Below are 24,278 nucleotides of genomic sequence, written 5' to 3'. Positions count from 1 at the left end.
AGCTGCCAGTCTGCATGGAGCAGCCAGAGCTGTCAGTCTGCATGGAGCAGCCAGAGCTGCCAGTCTGCATGGAGCTGCCAGTCTGCATGGAGCAGCCAGAGCTGCCAGTCTGCATGGAGCAGCCAGAGCTGCCAGTCTGCATGGAGCAGCCGGAGCTGCCAGTCTGCATGGAGCAGCCGGAGATGTCAGTCTGCATGGAGCAGCCAGAGCTTCCAGTCTGCAAGGAGCTGCCAGTCTGCAAGGAGCTGCCAGTCAGCATGGAGCAGCCAGAGCTGCCAGTCTGTAAGAAGCCGCCAGAGCTGTCAGCCTATATGGAGCAGCCAGAGCCGCCAGTCAGCGTGGAGCAGCCAGATCAGTCAGTCTGCCATGATCCGCCAGTCATCCAGACTCTTCCAGATCCGCCAGTCATCCAGACTCTTCCAGATCCGCCAGTCAGCCAGACTCTTCCAGATCCGCCAGTCAGCCAGACTCTTCCAGATCCGCCAGTCAGCCAGACTCTTCCAGATCCGCCAGTCAGCCAGACTCTTCCAGATCCGCCAGTCAGCCAGACTCTTCCAGATCCGCCAGTCTGCCAGACTCTTCCAGATCCGCCAGTCTGCCAGACTCTTCCAGGTCTGCCAGTCTGCCAGACTCTTCCAGATCCGCCAGTCTGCCAGACTCTTCCAGATCCGCCAGTCTGCCAGACTCTTCCAGGTCTGCCAGACTCTTCCAGATCCGCCAGTCTGCCAGACTCTTCCAGATCCGCCAGACTCTTCCAGATCCGCCAGACTCTTCCAGATCTGCCAGTCAGCCAGGATCCGCCAGTCAGCCAGACTCTTCCAGATCTGCCAGTCAGCCAGGATCTGCCAGTCAGCCAGACTCTTCTAGATCTGCCAGTCTGCCAGACTCTTCCAGATCCGCCAGTCTGCCAGACTCTTCCAGATTTGCCAGTCAGCCAGACTCTTCCAGATCTGCCAGTCAGCCAGACTCTTCCAGATCCGCCAGACTCTTCCAGATCCGCCAGACTCTTCCAGATCTGCCAGTCAGCCAGGATCCGCCAGTCAGCCAGACTCTTCCAGATCTGCCAGTCAGCCAGGATCTGCCAGTCAGCCAGACTCTTCTAGATCTGCCAGACTCTTCCAGATCTGCCAGTCTGCCAGACTCTTCCAGATTTGCCAGTCAGCCAGACTCTTCCAGATCTGCCAGTCAGCCAGACTCTTCCAGATCCGCCAGACTCTTCCAGATCCGCCAGTCTGCCAGACTCTTCCAGATCCGCCAGTCAGCCAGGATCTGCCAGAGCCGTCCTCTCCTGTGCTGTCGGAGTCTGAAGAGCCCCTCTGTCCCGAGCTGCCCTCTGTCCCGAGCTGCCCTCTGTCCCGAGCTGCCCCTCTGTCCCGAGCTGCCCCTCTGTCCTGTGTTATTAAGTAGGGTTGCCGTGGCTAGGAGGTCACGGAAGCGGACAAGGTGGAGGAAGACTACGGTGAAGTGGGGGCCACGTCCAGCACCAGAGCCGCCACCGCGGACAGATGCCCACCCAGACCCTCCCCTATAGGTTCAGGTTTTGCGGCCGGAGTCCGCACCTTGGGGGTACTGTCACACCCTGACCATAGTTTACTTTGTATATTTTTGGTTGGTCAGGGTGTGAGCTGAGTGGGCATTCTATGTTTCATGTCTAGTTTGTCTATTTCTATGTCTGGCCTGATATGGTTCTCAATCAGAGGCAGGTGTTAGTCATTGTCTCTGATTGGGAACCATATTTAGGTAGCCTGGGTTTCACTGTGTGTTTGTGGGTGATTGTTCCTGTCTCTGTGTTTGCACCAGATAGGACTGTTTCGATTTTGTTACGTTCATTTACGTTCTTTGTTTTGTAGTGTTTGTATTGATTCGTGTTTTTACGTTTGTTTATTACACATGGATCGCAATCTACACGCCGCATTTTGGTCCGACTCTCCTTCACCACAAGAGAACCGTTACAGAATCACCCACCGCAACGGGACCAAGCGGCGTGTCAACAGGCAGGAGCCACAGGAGAAGCAACAGCGGCGCAATGAGGATTGGACATGGGACGATATATTGGATGGCAAGGGTTGCTATACATGGGAGGAGATCCTGGCGGGAAGGGATCGCCTTCCATGGGAACAGGTGGAGGCAGCGAGGAGAGCAGAGGCAGCCGGAGAGAGGAGCCGGTTGGCAAGGAAGCCAAAGAGTCAGCCCCAAAAATTTATTGGGGGGGGCTCACAGGGAGTAGGGCTACGCCAGGTAGGAGACCTGCACAAACTCCCTGTGCTTACCGGGGGCTAGAGAGACCGGGCAGGCACCGTGTTATGCAGTGGATGCGCACGGTGTCCCCAGTGCGGGTGCATAGCCCGGTGCGGTATATTCCAGCTCCGCGTATCGGCCGGGCTAGATTGAGCGTCGAGCCAAATGCCATGAAGCCGGCTCTACGCATCTGGTCCCCAGTGCGTCTCCTTGGGCCGGCTTACATGGCACCAGCCTTGCGCTCGGTGTCTCCGGTTCGCCTGCATAGCCCAGTGCGGGCTATTCCACCTCGCCGCACTGGCAGGGCGACCGAGAGCATTCAACCAGGTAAGGTTGGGCAGGCTCGGTGCTCAAGAGCTCCAGTGCGCCTGCACGGTCCGGTCTATCCAGTACCACCTCCACACCCCAGCCCTCCGGTAGCAGCTCCCCGCACCAGGCTTCCTGTGCGTGTTCTCGGTCCAGTACCACCAGTGCCAGCACCACGCATCAGGCCTACAGTGCGCCTCGCCTCTCCAGCGCTGTCAGGGCCTTCCTCTCCTGCGCTGTCGGAGTCTCCCGCCTGTTCAGCGCTACCAGAGCCTTCCGCCTCTACAGCGTTGCCGGAGTCTCCTGCCTGTTTAGCGCAACCAGAGCTGCCAGTCTGCATGGAGCAGCCAGAGCTGCCAGTCTGCATGGAGCAGCCGGGAGAGCTGCCAGTCTGCATGGAGCAGCCGGGGGAGCTGCCAGTCTGCACGGAGCAGCCGGAGGAGCTGCCAGTCTGCACGGAGCAGCCGGAGGAGCTGCCAGTCTGCACGGAGCAGCCGGAGGAGCTGCCAGTCTGCACGGAGCAGCCGGAGCTGCCAGTCTGCACGGAGCAGCCGGAGCTGCCAGTCTGCACGGAGCAGCCAGTCTGCATGGAGCTGCCAGTCTGCACGGAGCTGCCAGTCTGTAAGAAGCCGCCAGAGCTGTCAGCCTATATGGAGCAGCCAGAGCCGCCAGTCAGCGTGGAGCAGCCAGATCAGTCAGTCTGCCATGATCCGCCAGTCAACCAGACTCTTCCAGATCCGCCAGTCAACCAGACTCTTCCAGATCCGCCAGTCAGCCAGACTCTTCCAGATCCGCCAGTCAGCCAGACTCTTCCAGATCCGCCAGTCAGCCAGACTCTTCCAGATCCGCCAGTCAGCCAGACTCTTCCAGATCCGCCAGTCTGCCAGACTCTTCCAGATCCGCCAGTCTGCCAGACTCTTCCAGGTCTGCCAGTCTGCCAGACTCTTCCAGATCCGCCAGTCTGCCAGACTCTTCCAGATCCGCCAGTCTGCCAGACTCTTCCAGGTCTGCCAGACTCTTCCAGATCCGCCAGTCTGCCAGACTCTTCCAGATCCGCCAGACTCTTCCAGATCCGCCAGACTCTTCCAGATCTGCCAGTCAGCCAGGATCCGCCAGTCAGCCAGACTCTTCCAGATCTGCCAGTCAGCCAGGATCTGCCAGTCAGCCAGACTCTTCTAGATCTGCCAGTCTGCCAGACTCTTCCAGATCCGCCAGTCTGCCAGACTCTTCCAGATTTGCCAGTCAGCCAGACTCTTCCAGATCTGCCAGTCAGCCAGACTCTTCCAGATCCGCCAGACTCTTCCAGATCCGCCAGACTCTTCCAGATCTGCCAGTCAGCCAGGATCCGCCAGTCAGCCAGACTCTTCCAGATCTGCCAGTCAGCCAGGATCTGCCAGTCAGCCAGACTCTTCTAGATCTGCCAGACTCTTCCAGATCTGCCAGTCTGCCAGACTCTTCCAGATTTGCCAGTCAGCCAGACTCTTCCAGATCTGCCAGTCAGCCAGACTCTTCCAGATCCGCCAGACTCTTCCAGATCCGCCAGTCTGCCAGACTCTTCCAGATCCGCCAGTCAGCCAGGATCTGCCAGAGCCGTCCTCTCCTGTGCTGTCGGAGTCTGAAGAGCCCCTCTGTCCCGAGCTGCCCTCTGTCCCGAGCTGCCCTCTGTCCCGAGCTGCCCCTCTGTCCCGAGCTGCCCCTCTGTCCTGTGTTATTAAGTAGGGTTGCCGTGGCTAGGAGGTCACGGAAGCGGACAAGGTGGAGGAAGACTACGGTGAAGTGGGGGCCACGTCCAGCACCAGAGCCGCCACCGCGGACAGATGCCCACCCAGACCCTCCCCTATAGGTTCAGGTTTTGCGGCCGGAGTCCGCACCTTGGGGGGTACTGTCACACCCTGACCATAGTTTACTTTGTATATTTTTGGTTGGTCAGGGTGTGAGCTGAGTGGGCATTCTATGTTTCATGTCTAGTTTGTCTATTTCTATGTCTGGCCTGATATGGTTCTCAATCAGAGGCAGGTGTTAGTCATTGTCTCTGATTGGGAACCATATTTAGGTAGCCTGGGTTTCACTGTGTGTTTGTGGGTGATTGTTCCGGTCTCTGTGTTTGCACCAGATAGGACTGTTTCGATTTTTGTTACGTTCATTTACGTTCTTTGTTTTGTAGTGTTTGTATTGATTCGTGTTTTTACGTTTGTTTATTAAACATGGATCGCAATCTACACGCCGCATTTTGGTCCGACTCTCCTTCACCACAAGAGAACCGTTACACCTACGTTGTAAACGTTCATTCATAGGCTAGGTTGTAGCAGCCTCATGATGGGTATAGGGCAAACTATGATGTGACATTGACGTGGGTGAACGGAATATGAATTACAGTCATCCAACATCCTGTAATAGAAATTAGGTCATGCTCATGATTTTTTTTTTAAATAAACGGCACTGACCTCTACTAGTATATAGGAATGCTATTTTCTACTCCCCATATATAGCCATGTTGTTTTTACTCTTTATTTATATTCGTTATTCACTGTGCCACTATTTCATGTCAGAGACGCAAACTCGGTCTCAACCTTTAAGTCTTTACTGAAGACTCATCTCTTCAGTGGGTCATATGATTGAGTGTAGTCTGGCCCAGGAGTGTGAAGGTGAACGGAAAGGCTCTGGAGCAACGAACTGCCCTTGCTGTCTCTGCCTGGCCGGTTCCCCTCTTTCCACTGGGATTCTCTGCCTCTAACCCTATTACAGGGGCTGAGTCACTGGCTTACTGGGGCTCTCATGCCGTCCCTGGAAGGGGTGCGTCACCTGAGTGGGTTGATTCACTGATGTGGTCATCCTGTCTGGGTTGGCGCCCCCCCTTGGGTTGTGCCATGGCGGAGATCTTTGTGGGCTATACTCGGCCCTGTCTCAGGATGGTAAGTTGGTGGTTGAAGATATCCCTCTAGTGGTGTGGGGGCTGTGCTTTGGCAAAGTGGGTGGGGTTATATCCTTCCTGTTTGGCCCTGTCCTGGGGTGTCCTCGGATGGGTCCACAGTGTCTCCTGACCCCTCCTGTCTCAGCCTCCAGTATTTATGCTGCAGTAATTTATGTGTCGGGGGGCTAGGGTCAGTTTGTTATATCTGGAGTACTTCTCCTGTCCTATTCGGTGTCCTGTGTGAATCTAAGTGTGCGTTCTCTAATTCTCTCCTCTCTCTCGGAGGACCTGAGCCCTAGGACCATGCCCCAGGATTACCTGACATGATGACTCCTTGCTGTCCCCAGTCCACCTGGCCGTGCTGCTGCTCCAGTTTCAACTGTTCTGCCTCCTTATTATTCAAACATGCTGATCATTTATGAACATTTGAACATCTTGGCCATGTTCTGTTATAATCTCCACCCGGCACAGCCAGAAGAGGACTGGCCACCCCACATATGCTCTCTCTAATTCTCTTTTTTCTCTCTCTCGGAGGACCTGAGCCCTAGGACCATGCCCCAGGACTACCTGACATGATGACTCCTTGCTGTCCCCAGTCCATCTGACCGTGCTGCTGCTCCAGTTTCAACTGTTCTGCCTTATTATTATACGACCATGCTGGTCATTTATGATCATTTGAACATCTTGGCCATGTTCTGTTATAATCTCCACCCGGCACAGCCAGAAGAGGACTGGCCACCCCACATAGCCTGGTTCCTCTCTAGGTTTCTTCCTAGGTTTTGGCCTTTCTAGGGAGTTTTTCCTAGCCACCGTGCTTCTACACCTGCATTGCTTGCTGTTTGGGGTTTTAGGCTGGGTTTCTGTACAGCACTTTGAGATATCAGCTGATGTACGAAGGGCTATATAAATAGATTTGATTTGATTTTGATTCAATTATTATATTTTTTTATAATCTTATCTATAACTCTGCATTGTCGGAAAATGACCTGTAATTAAGCACTTCATTGTTAGTCTACACCTGTTGTCTATGAAGCGTGTGACGAATACAATTTGATTTGAGTTGACACACGCACGGACAAGCACACATGCATGGAAGCATGCGAGTATAAAAGACCCCACACACATGCACACACAAACACACACACACATACATACACAGACACAGACACACACACATGAACACACAAACACACACACACATACATACACAGACACACACACACACAAACACATGCTCATACAGTATCCTTGGGAAATGACAAACAGGGGATCTGCGCTCCAGCCATCTGGGGACAATGCGGCAGCAGCTACAGCAGATCCATTACAGTAACAGGGTCTGGCATGGCAGGCAGGTTCAGCTGAAGGAGAGGACAGGCATTGACACCCATACTAATGAGACTACACATTAGGCAGTCAGTAACCGACCACGTACTGTAGCATGCAGGGCGCGATGACAGCAGAGACAATCACATCTCTACGAGAAAGAAAGCTATTATCTTACAATGGAATCCCCCTCGCATACCCATTCAATAAAAGCTATTTGCTCTGGTACCTCTATCAGTTCCTTGAACCACTGTACTGACACATTTCCATAGATCTACTACTGTGCTCCGAGCTTTTGTAAAAGCACGCCCCTAAACCTCATTGATGTTCACACTGATCCAGAGATCCACAGTGGATGTGTTCGATAGTGGATCCTCATAGAGCTTACGCCAGAACCTTAATGACAATATCCTGAGTGACTGAGACTGACATAACTGATTATGTCTTCATTTGGGCAGTTGAGTAATTATCAGATTGTGTGTGTGTGAGTGTGTGTGTGTGCGCGCATGTGCATGAGTGAGAAATGCAAATAGTTGAGTCAGTCAGCAACCTTCGAGAGCCCTTGAAAACCTCCAGATGAAATTCATTGCATCCCCCAACGGTTTAATAAGGCGCAGCATTGCCTTATGATGACAGACAGATGCTTTCCATGCAGGGAGGCAGCCACTGATCGACTTGGTTCAATTATTAACGTCAACTCCCGATTCCAGTCTGTGCCTTCCCCAGGTTAAAAAAAACATTTGAAGACCTATGCATCAGAGTCTGAGATGATTTTTATAAATTTTATCACATAGCAGAAAGCCACATTGTACAATAGCTCCAGCCACAAAAGGACATCCAGTTGGGGACACTTGCATGGGGTGGGTGTGTAGACGGTGCACCTTTGCACTGCCTGCGCCAACCCAAACTATCAATCTACCCCCCGGTCTCCAGTGGAGCGAGAGCCCCATTGTGCTGCCCCATTACCTGCCTGTCTTAAGGAGGGAGCAGCTGTGAATTATGCAACAGCTGTGTTTCTGTTTACAATAAAAGTGTAGTGCTTCGGTAAGCAAACAAGGACATCTAACCCCAGAGGACGGCTGGGTCTGGACTGTCTTTTCCTGCCGTAGGTAGGGATGTCAAACAGACAAAACTCACACTGACCTCAGGCTAAAGTCACAACACAAGAGGTCTGATGAGGACACAGGAGGACGAGACAAGATGTTGCAAGACAGCTCAATTGACAGCCTCGCGGTGTGTGTGTGTGTGTGTGGTTGCTAATATTGCCGCAGTATAGAACTAGGATGGATGAGTTAGTGTATTACATCATGCTCTTCACTTTAAATCCCACAGGGTACAGTCACCTCATGCTAATGAATGGTGAATAGCATCATTTCTTAAATGAATTTGTGGTTTTCACCTGTAAGTTATGTATTCTACAGCTTTTTCCATCCTATCTCCATACAATTTATGTCTATGCAGTGGTGCTAAATGATAATGACTGAGCAATCCTATGAGTTGTTCAGATGAGTTGTTCAGTTGCTTGTGCGTGATTAAGTATGCCTTCCATGACTTTGCGTGATTCTTTGTGTTTCAATACTGTGTGTGTGTGTTTGCTAATAAATTTACAATAAAGGTACAATGAATGTACAGTAGCATATCATAAAAGTAGGGGAAACAATTATATGCACTACTGCCATCATTAACATTATGAGTGTGAAGATAGGACCATATTTTAATGGAAATACCTCTGAATGCTTAGACTAGATAAAAGAAGGCTGACTGTGAGCTATGCTAGGGCTGTGATTGTATATATCGGCTTAATTTGATGACCATTTCAACCTCAGGGATTAGTAAAGAAAAACCCACTGTTGTTGACCAAAATTCAAACAGCCTCCAGGAAGGAGAATATCTTTTCACAAACAGAACTGTCTGTGTATGTGATCAGAGAGAGGCCTTTCATACTATTTTTCAGCTCCCAATGGGGCATTCTCACAGCATATTACAGTGATAACAACCTCAGAGATAACTGAGAGGAGAATAGAGAGAAACATTTGGGAGTATCCCCAGGGAGACTTTGTAAGTGCTACTAAATGCAACAATCTACATGATTCATGTATTGTGTGAGTAAAATGTTTTTGTTCTTCTTCAGTGCGATAAATGTGCACATAAATATTGCAGTCTATTCATATGAGCCATAGTTATCAAATAGCATCACTTAACTTCTTCAGCATTTTATTGTTTAAATGATAAGAAATCCATGTTAGTCGTGGCCTACAGTAATAATTCTGTAGGCTATGTATTTTGTATTATGATCTTCTTATATAAAAGACACTTTGGCCACAACTGAAAGCTACTGCAATGATCCAATCCACAGGAGGAGCTGCAGAGAGAGAGCCTGAGTCCTGAGGATGAGGGGAGAAATAAGAAGAAAACACCAATTGAAAAACAGCTGCATGGATTTGGAGAATGCCCAAAGGGGAGATTGTAAGACGTTTTATATCAAGGTCACAACGGGATGGACACAAAGCGATTGTGACTGCTAGTGTTAGAAGTTCTGAGAGGCATGTTGTACATACACACACCGGTTCTCTTCATGAAATTGCCTGACCGTTACTTAGACACAACATCTATGACGGTGCCACACACTCACCACTCCTAGCAGCCATTGTCATTGGCTAAGTATTACTCTTGACCCAAAGGGTCTGAAAAAGATGGGCCAGTATCAACTGTACTTGGCACACTCTCCCGATCTACCCCTGTGGCACGATTCTTATATTTAAAAAAGGAAACTAAACACCAATGTTCCCTATAATTTTTATAGGCACTGAGAACATTTCAGGTCTGCTGAGCGCAAACTTGAACGTTGTGAAAATTCTATGCAATTTCCAGCGTGCGTTTACTGTGCGTTAACACTTGCCTGTTCTTAACTGACTTGCCTAGTTAAATAAAACGTCAATTTAAATATCCGCTTTAAGTTACAGTTTTAACAATGGCCCAGTAGGCTACTATGGATATTTGCAAAATAAAATGTATTATTTTTTTCCCATACCATTATTACAGTGATCTAAAAACAAGCGCATCTACTCAAGACCGCTCATGCTGTCCAGTTCAAAGTAAACGGCACAGATCCATATATGGCAATGGTCTACTTGCATATAGGCCTACTGCAGCTCTGATTGGTAATGCCGCATGCAATAGAATCCTACTCCGATGAGTCCTACCAACAACAAAACGTTCCTTTTGTTTCGGTATGTTGCATTGAAAGTGGCTAATATTGCATTGATTCGATCACAATTGCCACAGTAAAGGGAAACGGTGATAGTGTTAACTAACAGGGTAAACTCTACAAAGCTGGATGAAGTTATATCAGGTGCTTCTCTACGTGTGATATTTCTTCTGCGCAGTCCTGGGTTGGAGCTGCGCGGCAGTTTCAGGGCAACTGCGCGCCCGCCCATACGTGCAGTTTAGAGGGAACATTGCTAAACACCATAGTAGGTATTCAGAAAGCACTTATAGAAGTACTGTATATCCTATCCTATACCTGGCTGCAGTGTGAGCATGTCATTGACTTTCCTCTGCCTTTGCATTCTCAAGCAGCAATACATTCAGAGAGGCAGCATCAGTGACAGCCTCTGAATATCATCTCCCAGTCTCCCAGAGTATCACACATACAGTGCCATCGGAAAGTATTCAGACCCCTTGGCTGTTCCCACATTTTGTTACGTTACAGCCTTATTCTAAAATGGATTAAATACATAAAAAATCCTCAAAAATCTACACAGTTGACAGTGCATGTCAGAGCAAAAACCAAGCCATGAGGCCGAAGGAATTGTCTGCAGAGCTCCGAGACAGTATTGCGTCAAGGCACAGATCTGGGGAAGGGTACCAAAACATTTCTGTGGCATTGAAGGTCCCCAAGAACACAGTGGCCTCCATCATTATTAAATGGAAGAAGCTTGAAATCACCAAGACTCTTCTAAGAGCTGGCCGTCCGGCCAAACTGAGCAATTGGGAAAGAAGAGCCTTGGTCAGGGAGGAGACCAAGAACCCAATGGTCACTCTGACAGAGCTTCAGAGTTCCTCTGTGGAGATGGGAGAACTTTCCAGAAGGACATCCATCTCTGCAGCACACCACCAATCAGGCCTTTATGGTAGAGTGGTCAGACGGAAGTCACTACTCAGTAAAAGGCCCATGGCAGCCCGCTTGGAGTTTGCCAAAAGGCACCTAAAGACTCTTAGACCATGAGAAACCATATTCTCTGGTCTGATGAAACCAAGATGAAACTATTTGGCCTGAATGCCAAGCGTCACGTCTGGAGGAAACCTGACACCATCCCTACGGTGAAGTGTGGTGGTGGCAGCATCATGCTGTGGGGATGTTTTTCAGCGGCAGGGACAAGTACAGAGAAATCCTTGATGAAAACCTGCTCCAGAGTGCAGGACCTCAAACTGGGGCAAAAGTTTACCTTCCAACAGGACAACGACCCTAAGCACACAGCCAAGACAATGCAGGAGTGGCTTCGGGACAAGTCTCTGAATGTCCTTGAGTGGTCCGGCCAGAGCCCGGAATTGAACTCGATCGAACATCTCTGGAAATATCTGAAAATAGCTGTGCAGCAACGCTCCCCATCCAAACTGACAGAGCTTGAGAAGATCTGCAGAGAAGAATGGGAGAAACTCTCCAAATACATGTGTGCCAAGCTTCGAGCGTCATACCCAAGAAGACTCGAGGCTATAGAATAAGGCTATAACGTAATAATATGTGGAAAAAGTCAAGGGGTCTGAATACTTTACGAATGCAATGTATAACTCTAAAAATGTCATGAATCAAGGGCCCATAAAACTGTTGAGCTGTAAATGCACCGGGAACATTTTCATGAGAAGTCCTTACTATACGTGACAGTTCATTTGTTAAGGCGATAGTTCACTAAAATGACAAATATACTATTTCCTATGGAGAACTAGCAACATTGCTAAAGTTTAGCTCTGGATGAGTAAACAGATATATTGTTATGGTCTCTGACACCCAAAGCCAGTAAACTACTACTAGTTATCAATAAAATGTGGTAAGTTTGTAATTTTTGTGAAATACTATTTTCTGTCATATTGATATAGAACAAGACAAAAACAGCAAGGCCTATCCAATGGGCTTTAAACATGCTCTAAGGCTAATGTATTTCTTTGTTTTTACCATTAAGAGCTTAAGTGATGGCTATTCTTCTGAAAAAGGGGTGAAAAATCAAAGTATTTGCAAAAGAGGACCAGAACCTATGATATGAAAAATCAAGGACTCGGCACCATAAGATCCTATCTGCAAAATGTATGGTCTTGAGATAATGAGTATTTTTCCTATTAGTCCCAGATGTCAGAACTGTTTTGTGATGTCTTCCAATACCAGAACTCAAAAAGTACATCACCTTACAGCAATTATGTTTTATTAACAACCCAGCATTGTGTTATTAGATTGCAGATATACCTTATAGCACCAAGGTCAAAGGTATTTGAGCAGTTAGAACTTTATCATTATACCTTTTTTTAATTCATCGTAAATTGATTTTCAGATCTCATAGTCAAGTTTAGCTTAATCTAGTGGTTCAGAAATAGGATGTGGATTCCTTGACTCCTAGTCAGAAAGTCCTCCACTGGGTTCATGAACAATAATCAAACCATACACTAATCTAACCGAGCTATGTGAGCTGTGTGTGAGTAACATAGGCATCCCTTGCATTTTGAATTACACTGGGAATCTGTGCAAAGCACTTCCAGTCTGATGGACTTTGGGATTAGGGATAAGAAGAGAAAATGAAAGAGAAACCATACCAATGTTCCCTAGAAGGTACTTAAAGTGATCTCTGTTTTATAATTTTTGTAACATTTAATATGTTATCAGTAGAACCAATAATAGATTAGGCTATATGTCAGTTAAATAGGGAACCAACATAAAGAATGGTCGTGGAAACCAATCTTCCAATTAATAATTGCACTAGTCCTGACTGTACTGTAGTCTAGCAAGCCTACAGCTAATCTAAGAGTATCCCTTACATGAGATTGCTGCTTGGCACCAGGGCTCTGATGTTACACAATCTGGTGTAATCTGAGAATGGAGTCACAAGGTTGGCATCCTGCAGTGTTAATCTGACTACAGATGACTCATCTCTGCTCACTGATGTTCAATATGTTCTAGACCCCGTCTGTAAAAAGTATTTCTGTGATGAAACACCTACAGAGTACTATCTCAGATGACAAATAGCTCAAGCCAATTCTTTTAAATGAAGCATGAAATAATTGTGAAATAATACATTTCCCTGGCATTCTCATGGAGGAATAATCCCAAAAGATTTTGCTTGTGGTTGCATTTATGTGTAGGTAGGTCATCACACATCACATTCACAAATCACATTCCCCTTGATTCCCCTTGATTCCCCATTGACTCCCCTTGACACACTGCTCTCATATTGTTGCCAAACAAAATGAGAGAACTAACTTGGTGGTTTCTGCTTGCAAATTTCTGAAGATGACCTTCTTGCTGCTTGAGCAGTGGCTACTGAGTGGGACATGATTCTATAACAAACAGAAGACATCTCACAGAAGTATGTTAGGAGAACATATGGCTCTTCCTTCTACATAATCTTCCCTCTTCCTAAGGAAACATCCATCCATAGGGGTAATGTATCTAATAAGGTAATAAGGTCTGTTAGTGGGTGTCAAAATGTAAAAAACAACAACATTTAAATCAAGTGAGTTATGTTACTTTGTGTGTGCGTGAGTGCATATGTGAGTGTGTGTGTCTCAGCGTTCATCAAATACATTTTATATGCTGAACACCCACAGACACTAAATCACCAAGCAATGCCCCTGAAACGGCAAAGAGAATAACATAAATGATCTTTGTAGTTACACAACAAAGTAACTCTCTCTGCATTGAATGTAGCGTACAGCCCTGCAGTACTGTATACTGTACATTCATTTTTCTCCCACCATCACCGCCTCCTCTTCCTGACAAACAACTTATCTTCTTACTAATGTAATTAACTGCTTGGAGGGTTTTCTCTCTGAGTCTTTTTATTTCCTTAACATTGCTGTAACTGTATATGATTTAGCTTGCAGGCTTTCTGTTATGGCTGATTTTAAGTTAACTACAACAGGGTAAGACATTTTCCAGAACCAGGGCACAAATAACTGACTGTTTCATTTTCAGAAAGAAAAAAAAAACAGCCTGCATGAAGCTATATTTTATGATTTAATTGCACCACTACTCATGCCACAATTACAGACAATTTTTCTCCTCAAAGTTGAGTAAATATTACAGAATGCCAGAAAAAGCTCACTAAATGGAACAAACAGCCCGTCCAGCATATTCCCTGTGTTGGACGCAGGAGACGTAAATTAATCACCCAGGGACAAAGACTCATTAATTGCTGTGTTGCTGCTGATTAATCATCCCTTGTGAGCGACGTCTAACTTAACATGCAAATCTGTGTCAGAGGATCCTTTCAGTGAGAGTGGGGAGGGAGCAGGGACATACTGGAGACAGACACTACACCCGTGGGGAGAAAACAGCTAACACAAAGTCCATCAGGTACGGAGAACAGCTATTTCCAACATTTAGACAAGGTAGAAAATGTAAGAAATAGAAAGCTATGAATAAAGGGGGGGCGAATGGAGGTAACCAGAGGTAGAGGGTTTCTTTAGAACACCACTTATAGTCGTCAAGAGCTGTCTAAATGAGCACACTGTATTTAGATCCTATTTTTTCTGCCCTTCATGCTTTCTTTGATGCAGTGAACAGACTGTTGAGACTTGAGAGGATGAGAGAGAGAACAATGGAGAGAGAACAGTTTGCTGAGGGACAAGAGGATTGTTGTACAATCCACTAATCTGCTAGCAGGAGCTGTCATTGACTCAGCAGAGAACAGCACAGGGACAGGATGCTACAGTGTCAATAGAGCCAGCAGCCTGCAATTAACCAGCTCTTCCTTCCACTTCATCAGTACTAATATGGGATGCATGGAAAGGGACATTAAAAAGGTCATATCTCAGAGGAAATAAGACGCTCCTCCCCAAGACAATGACACCATTTTATAGGAGATATAGGAGAGATAGGAGATATAGGAGATAGTCCTCTAGATCAATAGGTTTGAGAGAGGGATGGCACAGGGCAAGGGCAGGAAAGAGACATTCTTACTGAACCTAAAGGAGCAAATCACAAGCATGTTTATCATGACCAAGGTTTTGTGACATCTAGTGTGCAGTAAATTGAATTTTCCACATGGATATCGACTCAAACAAATCCATGAAATCAAGTGATTGAAATCCACTTAATCTAATTTAGTGGGACACCGAGTTAACACTGACAGACATGGTCATCATCTGCTCCTGCCTCCACACTGTGGTGCATACAGAAGCCTAATACATGCTCGTCAACAGGGAGCTTTTATCCATCTTCCTCTCACTGATCTCCTCTCTATGTCCTCTCAATCTGCCTCTCATCCAAGCCTTGTTTCTATGGAGAAGAAAACAGATATGAAAATAAGCTATTGGTCAAGAGTCTAAAAATACACCCCCACTCAAGGACAAAATTCGACACAACAAAACCCCATGAAGACATTTCAGAATGTCCTCTCCTTCCTTCTACCCCTCTTCTCCCCAATTTCATGGTATCCAATTGGTATTTACAGTCTTGTCTCATCACTGCAACTCCCGTACGGACTTGGGAGAGGCGAAGGTCGAGAGCCGTGCGTCCTCGAAACTCAACCCAATCAAGCCACACGGCTTCTTGACACAATGCACACTTAACTCGGAAGCCAGACGCACCAATGTGCGGGAGGAAACACTGTACACCTGGCAACCGTGTAAGCGCCCAGCCCGCCACAGGAGTCAATAGTGCGCGATGGAACAAAGACATCCCTGCCGGCCAAACCTTCCACTAAGCTGGACGATGCTGAGCCTATTGTGTCGCTCTAATGGGTCTCTGCGACAGAGCCTGGACTCGAACCCAGAATCTCTAGTGGCACGGCCGGCTGTGACAGAGCCTGGACTCGAACCCAGAATCTCTAGTGTCTTTAGACCACTGCACCGCTCGGGAGGCCGTCGTTTCCTTCCTTGCTGAATATATTTTGTTATTTACTATGAATACATTCGATTATACAGGGTCACTGAGCTGCATGTGTACTGGGCACAGTAGATGACACAGACACATTTAGGCACTTTGATTTTCATGTAATTTTATTTTTACAAATGGACCCAAAAATGTACGAATTGTGGTGGCGCCACGTCACGACAAGCTAGCAAGGGTTTTTGACAAAGTGAGCTTCACGCTTCAGTGTGCATAACAGCACAGGCAATTTGGCTCTCTATGTCCACAGGAGTGTCCCACAACATGGTTACCACGGTGCACTCCAACACAGTGTAGTCACAGAGTAGTGTAGCCAGTGACACATGAGGCTGGCTGGTGGAGAGAGGCTCTGTAATGTAATTGCCTTGCAGTGTACCACCAGCTGACCTACACCTACTACATGGTGTACTGTACTGCTGAGAGCAGTCAGATAGGTAGCTAGGGAGTGGAAAAGAATACAAAAAAGGATTCAAATTAATGTGAACGAATTCGGTGCTCGAAGTTATGAGGTTTACGCAGTATATGCTGCATATAACATCTGTTTTTACTTAAAAGGTCAGAATAATTCTAGTCGCTTATACATATGTAATAGCCTTGGTTATAGGAGAAATAAGAGAAGAGTAGAGAAGAGATGAGAAGAGTAGAGAAGAGATGAGAAGAGATGGGGCAAGATGACCAAGTACCATCTATTGGGTGACTACATACAGCTCAAGGTGAAATGCATGGTGACATCGTTGCTCTGTCTCCCGTCATGCTACAGTTTGGTTGCCCAGCAGTTTAGCAGTAACAGTTCTTCTCTTGGGAGTCTCCATGATGATGTCACAGAGAGAGAAGACAGTAACAGGGTTATGAGGCCTTGGTCATTGGAGACTGGGGTCAGAGACAGTGTCTGTTCCATCATTCATATTCAGTTCCCCCCATGAGCAGCATAGTGGAACATAGATCAGTCAAGCTATTTTATCATGCATCATTTGCTTGCTGTATATAATCATTTACAATTGTTTTTCATTGACTGACTTTACTAGACTGTTCATCTTGGAATATTGATATCAATAACACCTTGCAGAAATGTTTTTCTCTGTTCTCTTCGAATATGACAAAATCCTGGTACATCAACATTTCATAGCAACAGCATCCTTCCTTGCTTTTAGTTGTCTTGACATTTCTACATAATGGCCTATTCCCCAGTCACAGGTGTCATTGAGGCTCATGAAACCTGATTAAATGCATCTCACAATGAATAGTCCACAAAAGGGAGAGAGAGAGAGAGAGAGAGAGGTCAAACCCAAGGTCATGGATCTCATATCACAGAAGAAAATATTGTCACTTAGAGCAATTGCTAATGCAACGTTGGTCCCTATAATCATGTCATAGTGGTCAGTGATACATGATACTGTATGAAATGGCTGTGTATCGCTCTACTCATCCTGACTATGACAACTACCTAGAGAACACCCACTATTCTGGATGTAAGCCAGCTCCAGTTCCCTCAAAGGCCACTAGCAGTGACATCATTGCTGGTAACTCCCTGGCAGCAGATAGAACACTGGCACCACAGTGACTAAGCAGAGAGAGAGAACCTTCAGCAGAGAAGGATGATTTAATTAGTGTCACTTCAGCGTGATGGAGTAGAAGCCATCAAACCTCCAGAGAGGCTCCTCAACATACAGGAATGTAGTATGTGTATGGTGGTGGGAGCTTGTACTGTTCGCCGGAACCTGCAGGTATAACATTTGAATGAAAGACAAAAGGAAAATGTTCAGCACAATTGTAATTTATGTTTAAGTAATTTAGCTAGCCTCTTTTTTTTTAAAGGTCTGACATACAGACATGCTATGACCTATTCATAGCGAATTCAATGCGACAATTTATTCAAACAATAATCTGCCAACATGCCAACACCATTTCACATGGTTAAAACATGCTTAAGTAGCATGTTCTTCTGAAATGTCGTAGAGCGGGCCTCTGATTAGCAGTCACAGTTAAGGTTGCAAAGCTACCGGTAATTTACCAAAGTTAACCGGAATCTTCAGTAATTTACGTAATTAACAGAAAATCTATGGCAATCTATCATAACTTTGGTCATTTATAATTGAATAACTTTTTAAAAAATGTATTAATATATAGTATTAATTTATTATATTTGTGTCCGTATTGTCCATGAGTTTCTAGTAGATACCATATGGTTCAATAGAAAATAGCCTAATTAATGGAAAAAGTATCTCAACAACAATGGCATTCTTTTCTATTAACTCTGCAACTTTTTCACAACTGCCACCAGTTTGACACCAAAATATTGACATCAAATACATACTGACAGTAAAATAAATACAAAAATATAGAAAGAATATTTCATGATGAAACCCTCACATTAAACACTAATGATATTCACTACGTTGATGGTTTATATTTATTGTTCTACAGATTTGTCATTCTATTTTAAAATCATCTTATGTAATTATTTCATACACGATACTTTATATGTGACAAGGACACAGAGGGCCAGACACCTGTGATTATCTGAAGTACCCAAAAGGGCCACTAGATGTCTTGTGATAGATAACTTTAAATAATTGAAAGATACCAAAATTCTGGTAGTTTATTGGTCAATTCTGGTGGTTTATTGGTAAACTTTGAAAGTTTCCAGTAATATACCCTCTTTTTGTAACCGTTGTCACAGCTCTCAGCTGCCCAGAGCTCATTGAAGGTCTGCCTGCAGCAGCAGCAGCAGTTGGGAGGAGAGTAGAGCACAACCAGGCTGCTCCACTATGACATCCCTCAATATGCCTGACGATGATTTGTTGCCGAATTAAGCTGCGGATGAATTATTAATCACTCCTCCAATGACAAAATAAGCTTTTAATTGCTGGAAGTCCGGTTGGACAACAACAACAACAACAACGGGCCAGACCCCGACGGATGCAAACTCATTCCATCGACCTGCCCCTGCTCTGACTTCCCCTGGCCTCCTCTGCTCTGATTGAGACAAGTGTGCCAGATTGCATGCTGTAGAGACAGGAATCCATCTGACCAAGGGGAAGGCTGTCCTGCAGTTCTTCTATATTGGTCTGTGCTTTGCAGTGTTAGATCTCATACAGACTACAGTATTTTTTCTCTAATGGTATGTTAATGTTTCACCCACAATTGGGATTTGTACTAAAGCTTTTGTGTTATTACATTTGCAAAAATGAAAGAAAAAGGAAACAAACCTCAGATAATTTAGTTAGACTGCAAGGATTTGTTATGTATAAAAACAGAACCACTTTTTCAAATACTCCATCAATTAGAGTAGAGATGGGACAGGACAGAGAGGGCTATTAAAAAAAGAGATATTGTGCATTGCATTTAGCATGATGTATTAGGTTACGTTAGGTTACATTATGAATGGAAGACCGATGGTACAATACCATAGGAATTATAGGACGTGTTGTATCATACCTCTTACCAGGTTCTACAATAGCATATGAATTGGATGACGAAACCTATCATACATTTTGGTGGATGTTTAGTTTTATATGTTTTTCTCTGGGGCCAGGTTTCTTTTTGTGCCATAACAACAAGAGATAGTCATGGGGAAATTTAAATTGGCAGTTAGGGGAAATAATGACAAAGGTTAGGATCATTTACGTAAAAGGTTAGGAGAACGAAACAAAAGTTTTGGTGAATTTACGTAGCAGGAATAGAATTGGTCACGTTTAGAATATATGTTAGGGGCAGGATTAGCTAAAATGCTGCAGTTGTCCCCAACCGGATTTGAACACGCAACCCTTGGATTGCTACCGAGACAGTCGCGGATTACACACATACACGCACCAACCAGACCTACCTACCTACTTTCGTTTCTGTCTAAAGTAAGTAAACCATTAGTAGATATCAAATTTATTAGCGGTGCTGATAAATCCTGTACGTAAAGCACGGTTCCTATGACTTTGATGCCAGGCTGCATTACTGAATCTATACACGTTGCTTTGTATAATTTGGATTACTTGACAGTAATTCAAAGGAAGTTATAGCTATAGTCAATGTTATAGTCTTATTCTGAGAATATGGCCAGCACTTTAGATTTGTTGACATGTTGACCAGCTACAACTGTAAAGTTTCAAACATATCAAACAAACTGGCATCACGGATAAGTTCTGGGTAGACAATATAGGACACATACATTCCCTACTGTATATCCACGCAAATTTAGTCTGTATTTGGATTTCCCTTAGTGGGTTATGCTCTTGAGTTTGACAAGATGGTATAGCATATATAAGCACCATACATTGAAATCAAAGATCAATACCTTCACCATCTAAGTCTCCATTGACTAGAATACCAATGAACTCCACATAGAGATGTGCAAATAGCCATACATATTGTACACACGTAACATACATTACTAATTTATGCTGCGTAAAGTAGCCTAAGTTGTGTGAAATGTAGCCAACTAAACTGAACATGAGAGAACCAGCAGTCTGTAACTCTATCCATGTAAACTCGACTGCAACATAGTAACATAATTCGCATATCTCGCAACATTCCTCACACAAAATAGAGGCAATTATTCAATAGCTTACCTTATTTCATCCTTGACTGTTCGGTGGGTGTCGGTCACACAAGACTTGATATCCTATTACATGTCCCAAAAATATATGTCCTTTTTATCGACAATATGACTGTTGAGTAGGTAAACTGCGCTGATCTAAAATATCGCACAGGTTTAGATTGGCAGCCCTTCTCAGTCTAATGGAATGAACATTGTTTTCTGTCCTCCGCTGTTGTGTCCCCCTGCGTGTCGAAGGATAAACGAGGCTAAATTGGACCCCACGGCGGTAGACTACCCATCACAGAGTCTCATTCATGACACGTTTGCAGTGGAGAAGCGTTTCTGTGGCAGCCGGTGATGCTGCGGCGTTTGGTCAATGGAGACATGGGATGAGAGGCGGGGGTGTGGGCAGTGGGCAGCACAGGGCCCTGAAACAGAGCAGTTCAATAATTACTATGGTGATCAGCTCAATATATAGCAAACTGTCATTTACAACAAGGACATCTGCATTTGACATATTAAATTAATTAATATTAATTAATATTAGTTGAAACCAAATACTGCATGTGTGCAGTGCATGTCTTATAATAAACATTGTGTGTGTGTGTGTGTGTGTGTGTGTGTGTGTGTGTGTGTGTGTGTGTGTGTGTGTGTGTGTGTGTGTGTGTGTGTGTGTGTGTGTGTGTGTGTGTGTGTGTGTGTGTAAAGTGTAAAGTGTAAAGTGTAAAGTGTAAAGTGTAAAGTGTGTGTGTAAAGTGTGTGTGAGAGAGAGAGAGAGAGAGAGAGAGAGAGAGAGAGAGAGAGAGAGAGAGAGAGAGAGAGAGAGAGAGAGAGAGAGAGAAGGGGGGATATGTGGAAAGGAGGAAATATTTTACTAAAAACATCATGCTACATTTTAGATGGGCTTGGGTATTCCAGGTCCTAAAAGATCAATCATGTTTTCTTTTTTTATTACTACTAGTTCTTTAATACCATCCTCCAGCCACTTAACCATTAAAAGGTATCATAAATGGTCTTTGCTCTGGTCTAGCCACTGTCATCTAGTTGATTGCAATAAGGAGCACTCGGCTGACTAAGCAATTGGATCTAGAATCCATAGAACATATTACTGTGCATGGTGTGCTGGTCAATTCCCAAAGTTATGACATACTAGATACAGTATCTCAGCAAGCATGTCATTTCTCCTGGAAGCAGCAGCCAATATAGGCTTTGCAAGATGCAGGTCTTCCATTGCTGAAATATTGATTGGATTACGTGGTTATCATTTAAGAGGCTGATAAAGCCATGTCCACTGCACAATCTATGTTATGAGATGGCCCATTTCATAGAGCAACAACAGGCTTGCCTCAGGGGTGGGAGTTATATATGTGTGTGACTGATTCCATGTTTGAAGTTGTGGTCTTTCGTCATCTGCAATAGTCTGTGCTCTTCGGTGCTCTACACGGTATACTTCATGTTTTCACAAGAGTAAAAACACATATACTGTATACTGTTGCATATAAGGCCTAAAGCATGTTTCACCATAACCCTAACTCTAGCTTCATGTCCACATCATGGTTCAACCCTAACCCTAGCTTCATGTCCACATCCTAGTTCAACCCTAACCCTAGCTTCATGTCCACATCCTGGTTCAACCCTAACCCTAGCTTCATGTCCACAACCTGGTTCAACCATTACCCTAGCCTCATGTCCACATCCCAGTTCAACCCTAACCCTATCTTCACGTCCACATCCTGGTTCAACCCTAACCCTAGCTTCATGTCCACATCCTAGTTCAACCCTAACACTAGCTTCATGTCCACATCCCAGTTCAACCCTAACACTAGCCTCATGTCCACATCCTAGTTCAACCCTAACACTAGCTTCATGTCCACATCCCGGTTCAACGCTAACCCTAGCTTCATGTCCACATTCCAGTTCAACCCTAACTCTAGCTTCATGTCCTCATCATGGTCCAACCCTAATCCTAGCTTCATGTCAACATCCTGGTTCAACTCTAACCCTAGCTTCATGTCCACATCCTGGTTCAACCCTAACCCTAGCTTCATGTCCACATCCTGGTTCAACCCTAACCCTAGCTTCATGTCTACATCCTGGTTCAACTCTAACTCTAACCCTAGCTTCATGTCCACATCCCAGTTCAACCCAAACCCTAGCTTCATGTCCACATCCTGGTTCCACCCTAACCCTAGCTGCATTTCCACATCCCGGTTCAATGCTAACCCTAGCTTCATGTCCACATCCTAGTTCAACCCTACCACTAGCTTCATGTCCACATCCCAGTTCAACCCTAACCCTAGCTTCATGTCCACATCAAGGTTCAACCCTAACCTTAGCTTCATGTCTACATCCTGGTTCAACTCTAACCCTAACCCTAGCTTCATGTCCACATCCCAGTTCAACCCAAACCCTAGCTTCATGTCCACATCCTGGTTCAACCCTAACCCTAGCTGCATGTCCACATCCAGGTTCAACGCTAACTCTAGCTTCATGTCTACATCCTGGTTCAACTCTAACCCTAACCCTAGCTTCATGTCCACATCCCAGTTCAACCCAAATCCTAGCATCATGTCCACATCCTGGTTCAACCCTAACCCTAGCTGCATGTCCACATCCCGGTTCAACGCTAACCCTAGCTTCATGTCCACGTTCCAGTTCAAACCTAACTCTAGCTTCATGCCCACATCATGGTTCAACCCTAACCCTAGCTTCATGTCTACATCTTGGTTCAACTCCAACCCTAACCCTAGCTTCATGTCCACATCCTGGTTCAACCCTAACCCTAGCTTCATGTCCACATCCTGGTTCATCCCTACCCCTAGCTTCATGTCCACATCCTGGTTCAACCCTAACCCTAGCTTCATGTCCACATCCTGGTTCATCCCTACCCCTAGCTTCATGTCCACATCCTGGTTCAACCCTAACCCTAGCTTCATGTCCACATCCTGGTTCAAACCTAACCCTAGCTTCATGTACACATCCTGGTTCAACCCTACCCCTAGCTTCAAGTCCACATCCTGGTTCAACCCTAACCCTAGCTTCATGTCCACATCCTGGTTCAACCCTATGTCCACATCCTGGTTCAAACCCTAGCTCATGTCTACTAGCTTCATGTCCACATCCTGGTTCAACCCTAACCCTAGCTTCATGTCCACATCCTGGTTCAACCCTAACCCTAGCTTCTTGTCCACATCCCGGTTCAACCCTAACCCTAGCTTCATGTCCACATCCTGGTTCAACCCTAACCCTAGCTTCATGTCCACATCCTGGTTCAACCCTAACCCTAGCTTCATGTCCACATCCTGGTTCAACCATTACCCTAGCCTCATGTCCACATCCCGGTTCAACGCTAACCCTAGCTTCATGTCCACATCCCAGTTCAACCCTAACCCTAGCTTCATGTCCACATCCTGGTTCAACCCTAACACTAGCTTCATGACCACATCCCAGTTCAACCCTAACCCTATCCTCATGTCCACATCCTCGTTCAACCCTAACACTAGCTTCATGTCCACATCCCAGTTCAACCCTAACCCTAGCTTCATGTCCACATCCTGGTTCAACCCTAACCCTAGCTTCATGTCCACATCCTGGTTCAACCCTAACCCTAGCTTCATGTCTACATCCTGGTTCAACTCTAACCCTAACCCTAGCTTCATGTCCACATCCCAGTTCAACCCTAACCCTAGCTTCATGTCCACATCCCAGTTAAACCCTAACCCTATCTTCACGTCCACATCCTGGTTCAACCCTAACCCTAGCTTCATGTCCACATCCTAGTTCAACCCTAACACTAGCTTCATGTCCACATCCTGGTTCAACCCTAACCCTAGCCTCATGTCCACATCCTGGTTCAACGCTAACCCTAGCTT

The 24,278-nt window shown here is 45.7% G+C and overlaps 1 protein-coding gene across 1 annotated transcript in view; it reads right to left on the bottom strand.

The window, feature by feature from the left end:
• LOC112216117 (disks large-associated protein 4) overlaps positions 1 to 20,733 on the bottom strand; it is a 127,947-nt gene extending 107,214 nt beyond the window's left edge. The window contains exon 1 of the mRNA XM_024375836.2: positions 20,438 to 20,733. The gene's annotated coding sequence lies outside the window, so the exon portion shown is untranslated. The remainder of the gene's footprint in view (positions 1 to 20,437) is intronic.
• Between the last annotated feature and the right edge of the window lie 3,545 nt (positions 20,734 to 24,278).

The sequence above is a fragment of the Oncorhynchus tshawytscha genome, linkage group LG16 (assembly GCF_018296145.1).
Source record: "Oncorhynchus tshawytscha isolate Ot180627B linkage group LG16, Otsh_v2.0, whole genome shotgun sequence".
Taxonomy (NCBI): domain Eukaryota; kingdom Metazoa; phylum Chordata; class Actinopteri; order Salmoniformes; family Salmonidae; genus Oncorhynchus; species Oncorhynchus tshawytscha.
This window is presented reverse-complemented; position numbering and strand designations above follow the sequence as displayed.